Here is a 17,528-nt window from a genome sequence, read left to right as displayed (position 1 = left end):
GCATAATAGTTTTAGGTTAGTTAGTCCGTAATGACTATTAAAATTTATTTTGTTTTGGCTGAAAAATTAGATAAAACAGTTTAGAGATAAAATGAAGATGAAACAGTGTGCGTGGTATGAAGAATCTCACCTTGTTCCTGTGGAGAAGATAGTCACTGTAACATACGAGACTCTTAAATTCACGAGACAAGATTTCTGGGGGACATTTTAGATCTAAATCATAACAGTAAAGTGATTGATTTGACTACAAAAAAAATCTATTTATGGTAAATTGTGGCATTGAATTATAATTGTTTTAAATAATTTATTGAATATTGAAAGTGTACAAAAAGTGAGAGGCTTAGGTAGTATTTTTACAAAATTACACTTATAATCATCTGACTCCAAATTCCATAAGGGCATTCACATGTGCTAGTGTGTGGGTGTGGGGGTGTGTGTGTGTGTATACACATCACTATCTGTGTAGAGAATGCTACACATATGCTTTTAGGAACATTTAACAGTGTGGGAAGTGTGCTAAGAAGAAAGGTAACTAAGTTTTTGCTTTTTCTGTCTAAACCTGATGTGAAACAGTGTGCCATTAATTTTACTATATGTGAGTAATTGCACCTATATTTAGCAAATATTTTAATGTGTTATTCTAGGTGCATCTGCTTTTCCATTCAGTATTTGAATAGTAATACAATTATATTTAAAATTCTCAGTTCAGATATACATTTAGCTGTGTTTTTCATAAGAAATCGCAATCCTAAAATTAGTCCAGTCTATACTCTGTGATTTTTCAAAGGATCTCAAATGAACATCATAAATGTGGTCTGATATGAAAAGAATAAAAAGAACAGATAATTAGCAGGAGTCAGAGTAAGGTGAAGGTAAACAGCATGTTGTCGCTAAATGTACTCTAGTGGAGTTCGCTGTCATCAGTTTCTCCATCCATAAAGTCCTACATATCTACCTTCCCAGGCTGAGTAAAAGGACTAAATGTTTGCTATAATGAGTTGGTGGTTCTATGTCCCCCTTCACTTCCTAAGAAATTCACAATATCTATGAGCATATAAATAGCTAAGCTAAGCTAAAGCTAAGATTGTTTAGCTTTGACTCCCTGTGTATATATCAGTTGTGGAAATATTTTTTTCTAAAAGACATTTTAGATATCACTCATAATCCCCACTGCACCAGTGTTACATAAGAACTAATGCCAAGAGCCGCTTTTATTCATATTCATGTGATTGTACTCATGACCCGCAAAGACCCTAGGATAGTATCTCTTCAGTTAATGTTTATGTGTGCAAAAGAAATGTTTATATTAGGGGATCTATTGCAGTGTACATATTCAGTGAATGATAAATAATGATGAACAAGCTAAAAGTGGCACATGAAAGGAAAGGCATAAATCAGGCTTAAGATCTATGTCAGGGGCCTGATTATTAGAAGTGAGAAGAATGGAACAGAATTGAGGACCCAGATAGTAAAAATGCAGAGAAATTCTTTCAATTGTTGAAAAGTAACAAAGGCAGGGTCAATAGAAGTAATGAAGGGTCATGTTTGACATACACTCAATAAAGGGCTTGGAAATAAATACACAGTAGACAAATGAGCAAGAGGATGGGAAGATAACTTCAAGGACTTGACCTTGGGTATCAGGGAAAGTACAGCATTACAAACCAAAACTAGGAAGTCAGAAATGGGGATATTTGCAGAAGGGAGAAAACAGTATTATAAATGTAATTTCTGGAAAGGACTAGACCACCCATGGAGGTCAAGAGCAATTGGAAATGACTGCCTAGAACTTTCTGGAGCACTTGGAGAGCAAGCAAGTCAAAAGGCTTGTACAGATAACTAGTACGGCTGATGCTCTGGGAAGAGGCAAAATAACAGCAAACTGAAGAAGAATCAATCCTGACGGGCTGAACACAGGAGTGTGAGTATATGTAAAGGAAAGCAACGAGAGACAAAAAGATTGACAAAGAGCAGGAGTTAGAATAGTGCTACCATCAAGTGTATGAATTGTGTCTGGCAGAAGGGGTACTCAGGAGTCAACACTACAGCTTAAAGTAAGTGTCTCAGAAAAGCAGGTGCAGAGAGCCCGGAAACTACGTTGGACAAAACATTTCTGTGGAACGCTGAGGATAAATCCTTTGCAGTAGAATAAGACATGGATGAACAAGAGGAACAGAAGGAACTATCTTGAGGTGCTTGACAAAACCTATAGTGTTTTTGAAAAAAGGGTCAAATAAAACCATAAAAAGTGAGATTGTTGTAGTAGAAAGTGGCTCAGTGGAAAGAATGAGATTAAGTATAAAAGAAAAGACAGGGGAATCACTCAGCCAGCCAAGCCCTGTGGGAGGCCAGCAGGAGTGTGAGAAGGAGGGGGACAGGAGGAGAAAGACCTTAGCTCCGGAGGAGGAGGAAAGAGTAATTGTTGAAAATCAAGAGGATTCTGAAGTGGAGGAATGTGAGGCGTTGCTATTAAGTGCGAACCACCTTTGAAATGGAGGCACACAGATGGGCTGACAGCAGAGGCAGTGGGGAGGCCCAGTGCACACAGGGGCAGGAACTTGGCTTCTCAGCCACTCATTATGGCCTGCCCCACTGGTCCACTGGTCCACTGGTCCTGCACCTCATGTGTACTGGGCTTCCTCCCTCTACGACCTTGGGGCATCTGATCCTGGACCACAGAGTCCCAGATCCATGGAGCAAGGTGTCCGCTGTTTCAGTTGTGCACACAATTATTGTTTTACTTCATGCACTTATTTAAAATGCATTTATATCACACACCAAAAAAGATAACTAACAGGCAGAGTGAAATTTCTTCCACCGTGTCTCCACCAGACTTTTTGTAATTTTTACATCATTTGTTAATGTCCCTGTATCATTGATCTCCTCACCTGGAAAATCACAGCTTGGAAGAGTTGATTCCAAAGAGCCACACTAATTTAAATTTTTTTTTTGGGGGGGTTCTGAAAGATAGTTACATCATTTCCAATCTTAGTATTTAATTTAAAATGAGTATTTATACTACCCTGATCTTTTGATGAGTGACTATACATCATTTTTAAGAATAGACAGTGTCTTAAATATAAACTCAATTGAGATTGGAAAATAATGCATGTCTTCCTCCTTCTATAAGTGACTGATGACCCATAATAACACATATTATCATTTGGTGTTTTATAGCTGCTCTTGTTTCACCTAAATAATCAGGCATTAGTAGTTAAATATAGAAAATCTAGTTAGGCAACAAGAGATGCAAAGGATCTCTGCTGCATTTGCATAATGATATGAAACCTGACTATATTGCAGTTCTTAGCGGATCCTATGGTATTTAGCCATTAAAATTTAGCAAGAGCAAATGCATGCAGCAGCATCACTGCTGAGTCTAATTTTATACACACAGATATAGAGAGGTAGATAGATGGGTATGTAGATATGTGGAGAGATAGATACACGTGTATATTTCTCATGATAAACCTGTCATGTAGATAACATCATCTGCACTCTAGAGTTGATGAAACTGAGGACCCGTGAGGCTACAGAAGGAGGTCACTGACATTGGTTCCACCACTGGCCTTGCCCCCCATCCAATCTCCCCATTCTGCATTACACTGCCCGTCGCAGCACAGGCTGGAGCCTGGATGCTATGCTGCCTGCCATTTACTCACTGCCCTGGGATAGTTGGTCATGAGATTGTACAGAAGTTTTCCTGTTCTCTCCTTGATGAGCATTTGCATTGTGTTTTGACCTGTTGTTAGTGTAACCGGTGCTACCAAGCAGCCTGTACATGTCTCTGGATTTATGTTTTTCAAGACCTTTTTTTTTCATTATATACCCAGGAAGTGAAGTTCATCTTTAATAAGCTAATGCCAGATTATTTTCCAAAGTGGCTCCCTACATGATTTTCCCATGGAAATGTTTATGTTGATTGACATTTCCTGTATCACCTGAGTTGCTGAATCTCGGTCAACTAAAAAGGAAAGAATTCATCGGGAAGGACAAGAGGAGGCAGAAAACTTGTGTCTTTGAGGTTGTCAGAAGCCAGCCTCAGATACAATTTTTAATCTTTCAGAATATCACTATGCCCCCCCTCTTTTTTACCAGGGATCCAACTCAGGACCTTGTGTTTGTGAGGCAGGCACAGTGTCACTGAGCTAAATCCCTGGCCCAATGCACTTTTGCAAATTAAAGGTATTTTATTTAACCTTCCAACCATATTCTCTACACAATAGGGCATCAAAAATATGAAGGGTGTGTGAATAATCTGAAGCTCCTCTTCACAGGCAGCAAGTTACCTCCAAAATAGTCACACAGCTTTCTAAAATACAAGTATAAGGGACAGACCATTGCCTAACAGTAAATTACTCAAGCTATTTATCACAGATATTTAAACATTTTTCAATAGTTCACAATTGTACTATATAAGCACACCAGTATTTTAAAGTATAATTCTGATGAGTCTTGTAGGTACAGTGATGAGGAAGTTGATAAACCAGCTGAGGAGGAATAGGAATTTTAAGAGAAGGGTTAGGAGAAGAGAGAGCAAGTTATGAGACTCTGGTCAATTTCTATGAAGCTACAAACTGGCACTATTGTAGAAAAGCAAAGTGTGATCCTTATTCAGCCCTGCCTATGCTATGGAGAATACAGGACAGGGTGGGAAACTGAACCTGGAAGAATATGTCATTAAAGCAGAGTGCCTGATGTCCTGCTCTGTGGTTACCTTTGGAGGGTATGTTCATACCAGCATCTCTTTTAACCCAGAAGTAATGAATTGCCTGAAGCAGAAAGCTCAAATTAGAACAAGAAGTTAAAATCAAAATATGTTAATAAATCTCACTGAATGCCTGATTGGACTGTATGTAGTGTGTATTTTAGTTACTTTCCTAGTCACTGGGTCACAACACCCAACACCCACAATTTAAAGGAGGAAAGGTTTATTTTGGCTCACAGTTTATAGACGTTTCAGTCCATAGTCAGTTGGCTGCAGGCCAGGGTGACATGGTAGAGGGGCATCCCAGAGGAGAAACAGTCCATGGCAGGGCTGTGCAGAGCACAAAAAGGTCAAAGAAGGAGAAAGGGTGAGAGATAGACCCTCCTAAGCCACGCCCCCATGACACACCTCCCCCAACCAGGCTTCACCTTCCACATCACATTTAGCTATAAGCTCATCAATGGACTAGTCTACCGCTTAGCATCATACCTCCAAGATCCAGTCACCTTCTGAAAGCCCCACCTGTGAGTTCATGATGCTTTGGGGGACATCTAGATATAAACCATAGCAGTATAACCAGTCCCTTTGTTCCTAGTAGTGATTTATTTCTTAGATTTTGAATACTACAAGAATGATGGTTCTTGTGACTTTTGTATCATTTTGAAGGAAACATCAAGATTTGCCTATATCATAAATGTCAAAAATGGTCTAGTAAGAAGAACATTTTAAAAGATTGTTTTAAGCTTCAATAAGACAAACACACACACGTATATATCTACAAAATGGTGTGCAAAGGCAGGTCAACCTGTAATTCATTATTTAGAGAAACTGCTGGAAGCAGGATGATTTACTGTATGAATGCTTCCTTGACATTAAAATGAAAATAACCCCAAAGCAAAACAGATTTTAAGTAAGAAATCTTGACACTGGCAAAAATGTCTTAGAAAAGGTCACAAAGAAGCGCTTGGTACTGCCTATGAACCTCATCGATAACGTGAGTCAGCCCAAAACAGAAGAGTTTGTGTTCAGATATAGATACCACAGACATCGGGGAGAGATTCTCAACCTGAGACCAGTCACTGTACTTCTTCATGCCCTCCTTTCTCAATTCTAGAGTGTCTACTACTGCTTTGTGACCTGCCTTCGCATGCCAGAGGGCTGTGGTCAAAATCGACTGTTCTTACCACTAAATCCCTCTACATTTTTAGAGTAAATAGTTCAGATCTTTAGCATTTTGAAATATAATGTACAAGAAAACATTAAACTTCTGGGTGTCATTTTCTTGACGATGCAAACCAAATGCCTGTCCTTTCCATCCTGAGCCAGGCTTGAGACCTTGCTGTGGAGCCATTTATGAAGGTCCCTGTGTCCCTGCATTCTCAGCTTAGCTCTCATGCAGGGGCCAGCAACTGGGGCCCGCATGCAGGAAGAACACAGTGTACAGGAGCTAAAGTGGTGCTTGGTGTCCAGAGAGAGTCATAAAACTCTGTCCTGAGCATTTCTGTGGTTATCATAAATCAACATAGCAAATATTAGGAGTCGAACCAAACTGCTGTCCGATAAATCGATTCCAAATTTCTCCTCATATTTAAAGGAGGTCATAGTGTAGGTTAAAAGATTCTGGGCATGATTTTGCTACAAAGAACCTAATGAGACTTGCTGAGGAGAAGGCGTTTATTATCACTTGTCTGCCAGGTTAAGACCCCATTGCTGGCAGTGGGAGAGGGCCCTTGGGTTCAAGCCACCATGTGGCAGGTGGCTTTAGGCCTACCTGGGACAGGTCCGGCCAGCTCTGGATGCGTCTTCCAGGACTGAGCACACTTGTTCCTACAGACAAGACTTTCCTTCTTGTCACTGTTGCCATTATTAGTCTATACTCGGCAAAACGTAAGTATTTTTACTCTGGGTTTCTCCTGTAAGAGGAACCGTGTGATATTTAAGCTTGCACATGTGATTCACAGTGGCAGCTTGGTTCACGAACTTAATTCTTTCTGTCAATCTGTTACAAACCGAATTGGATGAGAACTGAATTAAATTTCTCCATAAGGTCAACGCTGAACCTGAAGACCATTGAATTTGATTTGGTTCTTGTCCAATTCAATTGCAATGCAAATCACGAAAAGAATTACATTTGAGGCCTGAAATACCGGTGCATTTCAGTTAAACATATGGCTTCAAATATAGGGCTGTTTTCATGCAAATACCTCAAGGTCATCCTTCTTTGTGACAGAGTAGTACTCCCGGGTGTGGGAATACCACTTTTTAAATGTTCTCAAAGGGGAAGGGGATCAAGAGATAGAGGGAGTGGGGAGAAGGAAGGCTAAGGGATGCAAAAAGGAATTGGGATGTGTTGTGTACATGTACGCACTCCACAGGAGGAATGTAAAGTTTAGGTACTAATAAACTAAAATAGAAAATAAATGTTGAAAGTGTTTCTATTATGGGTGTCATAATTAGAAGTTCTGGAAGTGCCATTTTCTCATTAGGGTGTTGAGCAGCTAGTAATTCTTCCTCTGTTAACACAGTTGGCCTAGAGGTAGAGGGTCCATGGAGACACACTGATTGGGAAAGAAATTCACACCCTTAAGTAGCACACATTTTTCTGTGTTCATAGAAAACAAACTGTAGACTTAGATTACCTACTCATAATGAATGAAAAGGAAACAATATTCCCTCAGATTTTGTGGAAAGTAAATAGGAAATCACATCTCTGAACCGTGGTGATGTACTAGGATAAGTGTTCAGTAAGATGTAACCAAAGCAATAAAAACACAGGAGCAATACCTGGAGTCTGCAGTCAGAAGGAGTGGAGCAGAGGTGTGGAGAGCAAGGGAGGTGAGCTGGTATTGCAGGCCAGGACTGGGTGACATCGAGGAGCCACCCTTGTGCTCAGACTGGAGGAGGAAGCCACCTGCCAGTCAGGGAACCACAGAGCGGGTGGAGAGGAACCCTCCTCTCCGGAGTCTGAGAAGGGCAAAGTTCCACATGCTCTGGGCTTGCTAAAAAGGGAGTGGAGTCCAAGGAGAAGACACGACCCTGTGAAATCCTACATCTGCAGGCACCTTGAGGATGAAGATGATGAACGTGATGACCTAGATGCCGCTGCTGATAGTGACTGTGCTGATGACTCATGGGAAGTCTTCCAAACACTTTCAGCAAGAGTAAATCAATATGATTGACATTTGAGACAACTCTCTGACTCCTTTGTGGATTGGAGCCAGGAACAAGAAGGAAAACAGCCAAATTAAGCAAAATGCAGTTGCAAAAATTTATTCTATTTATTTTTGGAACAAGATCTTGCTGTGTGGCCCAGGCTGGTCACAAACTCCTTGGCTCAGAAGATCCTCTTGCCTCCGCCTCCTGAGTAACCAGGACGCTAGGCCTGTGTCCCCACACCAAGTTGGAAATCGAGACTAGAGATGGTGGATTCATTAGCATCTGTAGGGATAATGTGAACTGTAGGGTTTCAAGATACAGTTTCCAGGAGAACAAAAGCCACAGAACAGGGCTGATGTACTTTCGTGGGGTACAAAGAAAAGTGACTGGACCAGAATCTATGTTCTTATACGCTAGGGCCACTGTGCTCGTGGTTCCTTTCCTGGTGGTCAGGATGACTGGGAAAGCATGCAGGCTGGGAGAGACAGTACTGGGATAGAGAGAAATAACGGTCTACCCGGGTGTGTGAACATAAAGAAAGCTGACAAATAAATACCCACTGGGGATGGGAAGAGGCTGCTTGGCTTCATAAGACGGGGGCGTGGGGCAGCGCTGGAGATGAAAGCCTTGGGAATCATCAGCACGTATGTGATGTTGAAAGCCTTGGGCCCGAGGTAACACTGCATTAACTTTCTGCTTTCAAGGAGGTAATTTCTAGATTTCTACAAATCATGATGATTCAGAATTCAACAGGATTCTCCATTGTTCCCATTGCTCTGGGTCAATCCACATTGCATCTAGCATAATCCATTAAGCTGGCAGCTTCTATTTCTAGGTTTGTTGCAAATCCTTGATAAAATTCCAAGGTACGCTGTCTTATGAGTACTTTTCCTCTGAGTTCTTTTTTAATGGTTGATAATGAACTTGAGAATGTATTATACTGCCTGGTGTCAACCTTAAACACATTCCTTGCATGGGGCCTAATTATATATCAATTTCTGCTTAAAATGGTCAGTGTGCTCCTTTCAAGTTGGGGGGGGCTTAGATGCCTGCCATGTTCACAGACCTGCAGCCCAAGGTTGAGTTTCTTCCACTGGGGATGTTGACAGCTTGACATTTTTAACAGTCTAAGTTAAATAAAACATTACTTGAGTAAACACAGGAAGTGGCATGCAGACGTGGGTTTCTAACTAAGACTCTTCAACACTTTTCTTTCTATAATTTTTCATGGAAGATTAATATTCAATAACAGTCACTTGTGTCCATTGAGTTGCAATGAACTTAAGACCATCTAATAAGAGAAAGTTGAACTTCTGAGTGAACTTATGCTTAATGAGAAATGTTTGCCTTCTATTAAAAACTGAATAATTAAAGCAGTATGATTATTATTATTGTGCTGTAGCAGATTTTTTTCTTGCCATATGTTTGTACATTTTCTTGATTGTAAAGTGGATGATAAATACAACATTTGCCAGACTTGGAGATCATGGTGGTCAACATATATCCATGTAGCTATCCCAGAGGTCAGTTTTACTGCATTATGTGTGTAAGTCATTGCCCCGGCCCGCAGGGCTTGTAATTAGCAGAGCTCGAGAAGGGGAGATACCTGGAAATGGGACAAGAGAGGCGCAGAGAGAAGGAGACCAAGCAGAGGCTTGTCAAGGTCTCGTTTATTTGCAGGCACAAGCAGTATATAAAGGCAAAAACCACAAATTTGTAAGAGGAAGTGGTTAATCATAAGATGATAAAGGAGAAACGTATTGTACAGTAACAGTTATGATGAGATACAGTTGTTATGTAACAGATTAGATCATTAAATGAGCAAGGCCATTAGTGCAGTCATCGGCACGTCTGTGCCAGTGAGGTGATTCAGATGTAAACATGGAGGCGGTTATGTTAGGCTCAAAAACAACTCTGAGAATATGAATATTTGGTCTCCTACAAGTCATTTTGTTAGGGATGCTACAACAAAACACTACTATCTGGGTAGCTTAAACCGTAGCAACACTTCGGTATCTGACAATCTGGAAGCCAGGACTCCAAGATGCTGGGACGGTTGATTCCCTCTGGGGCTGTCAGGATGAATCTGACCCACTCCCCTAGCCTTGATGGCTGTGTGGACATTGTTGCCAGTCTTTGGCATCGTCATGATACCTATCTTCCTCTTTGTGCAGTGTCCCCCTGTGAGCAGTTCTCTAGCCATATTTCCTGTTACTACATGAGTCATACTGGGTGAGTTACCTAGTGACTTACTTTTAATCTGTTTATTCCTGTAAAAGTATAATCCTCAGATACAGTTACATTCACATGTTTTGTGAATTAAGATACCAAGCTATCTTTTTTTGGAGGGGTGGGGGAGTTGGTACGATTCAACCCGTAACAATGGAAGGAAAAGAGACTACTCAAAATTCCTTAAGAATTATTAATAAAAAAATTCTCAAGACATTCTCTCCTCACAAGTACTCAAGAGAAAATATGCTGCTCTGTTTTAATATATCATGTGTATGTTTTATTGCACATTTATGAAATCAGTTCATGTCTCCAGCCCTTACTGCCTCACTGAACTCCAAATTTGTATTTCCAATTGCCTTCTAGTTGCTTCCAGCTGCAGAAGTGATAGCACCTCAAGTTAAACATTTTCAAAACTAAGCTTGTGTTTCTGTCTCCCTCCTTAATAATCTTCCATCTCAGTGAATGAGTCCACCAGAGCCTTGAACTCTGTCCTTGGTGCTGAATCCTAGAGGTTTCTTCCATCTTCCAGTGCTATCCCACTGCTGTATGGATTTGTATTGCTGCTGAAGCAAATTACTACTACTTTAGTGACTTGAAATGGCACAGATTTATTGACCTCCATCTCTGAAGCTCAACACTATTCTCACTGACATGAACTGAAGGTGGCAGAGGCTTGCGTTCCTTTCTGGAAGCTTGTGGGCAAAACCTTCTTCAGATATATTCAGATACTTGTTTCACTCCACTTCCGTGCAGTCCAACTGTAGAGGTCCCGGGTTCTTTGCTGAGGTTGAGGGTCATTCTCAGTTTGTAGAATCCACTTTTCTTTTGTGGCTCATGTTCTCCTTCCTCCACTTTGGATGTGAATCTCTCTGATTTCCCTTTTCACCTCCACCTTGTTCTCTTCTGCCTTATCTCTCTTGATGTAGTCAAAGAACATTCTTGATTTTGTGGAATCCTGTGATCTGGAGGATTCCAGGGAGTTTCCTTATTCTAGGTGCAGTGACCAATAACCTTAGGTTGATGTTCAGAGTCCTTTCACCATAGAACCTAGGGGAGCATTTGATTGGATACCCATGGGCAGGGATCTTGGACAAGCAGTCATTATCAGAATTCTTCCTCTCATAGCTGATAAGCCTTGTTTGCTCCATTTCAGCACTTTTTTTCTTCTCTTCCCTCCAATGTTAATACCATATTTCCAGCCACCACTATCTCTGGATAATTGTAAGAGCCTCCTCTGTGGCTCCCCTAGATATTTTCTGTAAACCACGGCTTTTCAGATCCAATCAAGGCTATTTCTTCATATCTTCTGTTGTTCTGTGTAGGGTTGCATTAACTTTAGCTTATAGCACTAAGTTGATCTTCTTAAAAATATTGCCAGCCAGATCATGAAACTTAGATCTGTCCTTTGACTTCCTGTAGTGCTTAGAATAAATTCCAAACTTTACAGTTGTCTGCAAGTACCAGTTTACTCCTAGGAAGTCTGTGTCTTCTTACTGGACTGTTTTACTTTCTTCTTAACACTTTCCACACTGAGAAGTCAGCTTGTTCTTTCCTAGTGGGTGTTCACGTAGACTGCTGTCTGCTTTCTGCAGTGTCAGATTTACAGCATGGTGATCATGGTGTGTGTCTGGACGCCTGTGCAAATGAATGGCTTTCATGTGTTTCTGGTGGTTCCTTCAGCACAGGTGACATTCCTGTGCCCCTGCACAGCCAGTGCTTTTCTCAGCATTCTCCCGGGCATTGTGAGGACTATGGATTTGTGTCTGACTAAGCCCTTGACTCCAAGCATTTGCTCTATTATCATTACATTTCCATAAGTGTTTTTCCTACTGTACATGTGTTATTATAGCTTTTTAAATAAAGGACTTGTATTTAAAAGAAATGTATAGCCCCCTCCTCAGGATCCTGGTGCTGTAACTAAAGTGCACATAGTTGTTTCTGCTCCACACTCCTTTATACATGAGACAAAATGCTTAATCACTCCCAACATAAATGCACGCTCCTCAATATGTTTTTCCAAAAAATGAATATAAATCATCTTCCTGTTGTTTAATGTCTTTTTTCTTGGAATTTTTAAATTAAAGTCAAATATTAAATTGCATGGATTATTCCTACAATTGACTGACAATTTTAAGGCCATGCTCCAAAAGAAAAGGGGAAGTGATTTGCTCAGGGTCTTGGAGTCTCTCCCTCTCCACTCTTCCCAGGGACTCAACAGGAGACAGATCCTCATTCCTTCACAGTTTAGGACCAGTCCTGACTGGTGTTCTTGTACTTCCAATTACATTGCTAGTCTCCAAGAGGCAAACAGGGAAGTAGTCCTCTAAATGTCTTTCTCATCCCCCCAAGGACATAGTTGAGATTATAAATGCCTCCTTTAATTTTCCATATAACATGATGATACAAAGGCAATTATTTTAGTGCTGTGCGTGTGTGTGTGTGTGTGTGTGATTTGGGGACGTGGATGTTCATTGGGTTTAAGTAACAGCAGAACATTGGAAATATTTAGATAATGTGAGCTTCAGGCATTTTCCTGGAGAGAAGAACTAGGATTTGGAAAGCCAGAGTGAGGGTTATCAAGGCACAGGGCAAGAGAATATGGATCACTACATAAAAAAGTTGTGGGGGCTTGCAAAGCATGGCATTCATATGCTTTGAAAAAAGTTGTACCCTAGCTCAAGTTCCACATGTATTTTCTTGGTGGCCGGGCACAGGTAACCACTATTCTTGAATCTAACTCTTCCATTAAAGTAGTAACACTGTCTTTGCAGTGGTAAAAATTATGGCTAAGGTACATGTAGGAGTCTTCACAATAACTAGACTCTGGACATTGTCCAACCTACAATAAAAAGTTAAGTATTTGTAAGTTTTTTTGGCCAAATGGATGGCAGTGAAAACATGAGATCACAAGTTGCCTCAGTTGAGTTCTGCATAAATGAAACACCACCTTCATTCCAAAATCAGACCTCCGACAGAGTATATTACAGCAACTGAGACTTCAGTGTAAAGGTAACCAGTCTGTTGATATAAATATGCAGGCATGCAGTAGTAAATATCTGTATTCTCCTTTCCACCCTCCATGTGTGACAGTAATCAGTAACATTAGATCTTTGAGATATATCTCAATACTGTTCATTTATCAATTTAAGAGGAAAATACTAATTCAATCTGTTAGACAATGATTAAATATTTACTGTATGAAAGTCAGTATAGTAATATACTGGTTTGCTTAACAGAGTAAAATTGTTTCTAGAACCAGCAGCAAGAGTGGTGATATTGTAATTGTTTCCAAAATAAACCTGGAGTTTAAGTTCCGTGAGAATGGGGTCACATCTGTCTATTTTACTACTTTTCAGAAGAGTGCCCAAAACATAATGGGGGGTTTATAACTCTTAGTTGAATGAATAGATTTATGAATCATCAGAGACTTCTCAATTAATAATTTGTGGTGCTGTGTAACAGACCTCTCTATAATGTGTATAATTTACTATAAATTCAAGCTCTGTGCATATTCTGTGCCTTACATTTTTAGGAAAATTGATCTTCCTGGGTTTACATTTTATATTAAAATAATATGGTAATAAAGCCATACGCAGCAAACTCTATAATTAGCCATTTGCTCTGGGTTCCTTTGGGGCCTGCAGGCCCCAATTTCACTTTCAAAGCAGATTTGTGCGCTGATAATCTTGGCTACCTAAGCACGAGAAAGATTTTTTTGAGTGCTGGTGTAGCACATGAGGTCCTAACAAGGACACTGGCAGAAGATACATATTAAGGTGGAAAACTACCTAATGCGACAATTGTGACATGTTACCGGGTAAACTGGAACGTGAACACATTCATTGTGTTTATTTCATGAGGTGACAATGCTGACATGTATTTGGAATCTGTTATGGAAACCAGAAGCTGATAGTGATCATATTACCAAATAGATGGCCACCTCATAGTATGCAAATGAGATGAAAATGCGTTAAGTCTTTGAGGACACAATGACCAGCATGACATCCTAATGATAAGTACATGCCACGGCTTTGAAAGTTAAAGGCATAAACTGTCACCAGTTTGGCTGTTGTTACGATTCCCATGGTGAGGCCCTCCCTCCTTGTTCCTTGCTATTCCATGAAGGCATAGTGAATAACCCTAAGAGTATTTTTATTTTAAACTGCCAAGTGATTCATTTATCAAAAACAATTTAATAAATTGTTAAAATACATCATGTTCTAATATATCAGATTTATCCCCTCATTGATTTCAGGCTACCATAGGAGAACGTCAGGATTGCCTCAAGCCATATTCTAATTTTCATATTTTCTCAATTGAAAAGTGAGCAACGCTATTCTGGATTGTTGATGCAAGAACATATTCAAAGAGAAAGCAAGACTGTTTGTTTCAGCCTTGAGTAGGCATCATTCCTTGCGTCTGTGTTGTTCCCATTGGCTCCGTGAGTCACTCTCCCATCTGGACAGACTCCGTGGTCTCTGTGACCAAAGGGCAATGCCCCTCTTCCTTGCTGTGACTGCCAAGAAAGTGTTTGCATGGTGCTGTCTAGTGTCATCGTGCTCATTATGCGTCCTGACACATGTCCGTGGGGGGGTTGCCTGAAAAGATTCTCATTTGTGTCGTCGCTTTGATTCTTAAATCTCCCCAGATGCCAGAAATCATGGAGCTATTCTTGGTATCAACAATGAGAAAAGAAAACGACTCTAATATACACCCACCTGCAATTTCTAATTATTGTGATACAGGTACGGGAGCAGTGGTGTAGTACGTTGGCTTTTGTCAGGTCGATTGATCCTTAGCACCGTGTGCAGGTTTGTCAGTGGACCTTGGTCACAGCACTCACACAGGACTGCTCTTGCCTTGTGAGCCTTGGGAACAAAGGACGGTCAGAAGCTGGCAAAGCTTGGCAAAGCTCTCTGGAGAGTCCTGGGTTTGGGGGTTGGCAGGGATCTGGTGAATGCTTTGAGTCCTCACACTGCCTGAGTGGGTTCACTAATGGGTAGTCCCTCAGTACCCAGGTATATGTAGCTATGCGCCTGAGCATTTTTTGTAATTACCCGGGCAAATTAACATCCCAAATGAGAATGCTGATCTAAATTAGGTTTCTGTTATTAAATTCATAATGCCTTTCAGGCTTTAGACGTTAATAGGTACTTGAAAGGTTATTAGGATCAAAAAGGACAATTTGTGTAAAGTCGTTTATAAACCATAAGGCAATATGTTTATTATCATTATGATATATTTTCTCATTAAAAAATCTGAGTTCTTAAAATCATAATGAGTTGTCAAAAGTGAGCAATTAAATGTTACCAATTAAATATAATGAAATAATTTCAGTAAATTTCAGATGATTAAGGATTTCCAATTGGAATTTAAATATCTAAATTTTATTTTTTAATATCCTGAATTAAATCTTTTGCAGTTCTTTATGGCTTATGATATGTCTTTCTTTCCAAGAAAACTTTTTGTAGAAAAAGATAAAATTCATAATAAACAACATGCCATTTTCCATGGTATTGAAAACAAATCCATACCGAGGGAAAGGGAATAGAGACAGCTCATTTTTAATACATCCTAAATGGACAAAAACATGAAATCATGGGAAATGACAAAAACACTGTGGTATTAATGTTCTATAGTTTGCAAATAATGTGTCATTCAGCATTATGGAATGTGCTCATGCATATTCTGATTTGTACATATGCCAGTGCACACATTTACATATTCCTTCAATATACTTTCATTTTCAGAAGTGAGGTACTCTGAGATATCTCTACTGCTCTCTGTGGTATTATTAAAATGGTATATTGCTCACTTAAAAAGCCCATGTTGCTTTAAGTAAGTAGAATCATACGATTTATTAGATTAGGATAATTCTAATATCTTCATTTATTTTTCAGTTGATTGAGTAGTGCATATGTTTGCAATACATACTAAACACAGTTGTTGTGGAGAACTGGTACATACTTAGAATTATTTACGAACCTCTCATTTGATTCAGACCTTCATCTGTGTCCCTACAGGATCATCAGGAGACGGGCACTCCTGGATATATGCATAGTTGTTTTTCCCACTTCATTTCTTCATTTCCTTCTGACTTGTGTGTTATTTCAGCTGTGCTAATTGCTTGCATTTCTTTCCAGATCAAACCTTTCATTACTAACATCATTGTCTGGGAGTGTTCTGCTCAATAATTTTGAAATATAATTTCCTTGGCCAGTCTTCATTTTAAACTGGTTCAGTTGTTGGCATAGGCTTTCAATTTAGAAAAACAAAATGCAGTGTTCTGGATATATTTATAGAAAATACTTGGTACATGCTGCACATACATTTGTTTTTACTTTAGTGTGTCCCAAATATTGTTTAGAATTTAGGGGTCAGTAAATGATTTTCACACTCTGAATATATCCACACATTCACTACCTTAGTGAATATAATTAATAAATTGTTAAATATATATATATCCCAGATGCCTAGAGAAACACCTCAGTAGTTGACTTGGACATCCAACAGTGGCAGGTAAGGAAACCATCTAGATGTTGAAGAAAAAATGTGCAGCACACATCCAACCACAGATCATCTGAGCTCAGATCCATATTTATGGTTTTGCTTCAGATGATCTCAGTAAAAATCCAATTCTGGTCTCAATATTTGGAATTTCCTACACGTAGGTACAACTTGATGTGTTTTGCAGCTCCTTTGGAATTTCTCAGCATATTACCCAAGTATCAATTGGATAATAGAAAGGCATCAAAAGATCAGAAGAAACTTTGAACTTTAAGCTTCCCAGGCAGCAGTATGATTCGTAAGCAACTTGATACCCATGTCTATCTGTCATGCCTGTGTTCCAAATAATAAATTTTATGGCTTGACAACCCAGTGAGAAGTCCAGTTGTCCTGACTTATCGTGGAACTACCTCCTCTAGCTTGAGTTTTGTCTTTGCCCACATCTGCCTCACAGACTAGAAGAGAGGCACCAGCTTTTTCAGACTTTAGGAACTTAGCAGAACTAAAACAAAAGGCATAGAAATGAAATTCTTTGCTACCGTGAATGCTCACATTTTAGAAATGGCAAAAACTACTGTTAGCAATTTCAAGAATCATACACAGTAGGAGTTAATGAAAACAATCCTAAGTATTGCTCAACAAGTCTAAATAAATGCATGTTCCTCTCAAAAAGTTCTAGAAGACACTGGACTCCAAAAAATATCTGTGAGACACAAAATATCTATTCACAGTAAAATTTTCCAGGATAGGTAACTTTACTCCTTTAACATTATTTTCTTTTCTAGTAAATATGTAGCCACATGACCTACTAAGCATATTTTTAATTACATTTTTGGAAATTCTTTCGATTTATTAAGCAAGTCGTTAACAAATATTAACTATAGAGTATGTGAAAAGATTTTAATTCCACTGGCTGGTCAGATAT

General features: G+C 39.5%; 1 protein-coding gene across 1 annotated transcript in view; it reads left to right on the top strand.

Moving 5' to 3' along the window:
• The window catches only part of LOC104847976 (catenin delta-2), a 475,688-nt gene that overhangs the window by 253,112 nt on the left and 205,048 nt on the right, over positions 1 to 17,528 (top strand). The window lies entirely within an intron of this gene.

This window comes from Fukomys damarensis, unplaced genomic scaffold, assembly GCF_012274545.1.
Source record: "Fukomys damarensis isolate Sample0158 unplaced genomic scaffold, DMR_v1.0_HiC HiC_scaffold_1, whole genome shotgun sequence".
Lineage (NCBI taxonomy): Eukaryota > Metazoa > Chordata > Mammalia > Rodentia > Bathyergidae > Fukomys > Fukomys damarensis.
The sequence above is the reverse complement of the archived record's forward strand: the minus strand, read 5'-3'. Positions and strand labels throughout refer to the sequence as shown.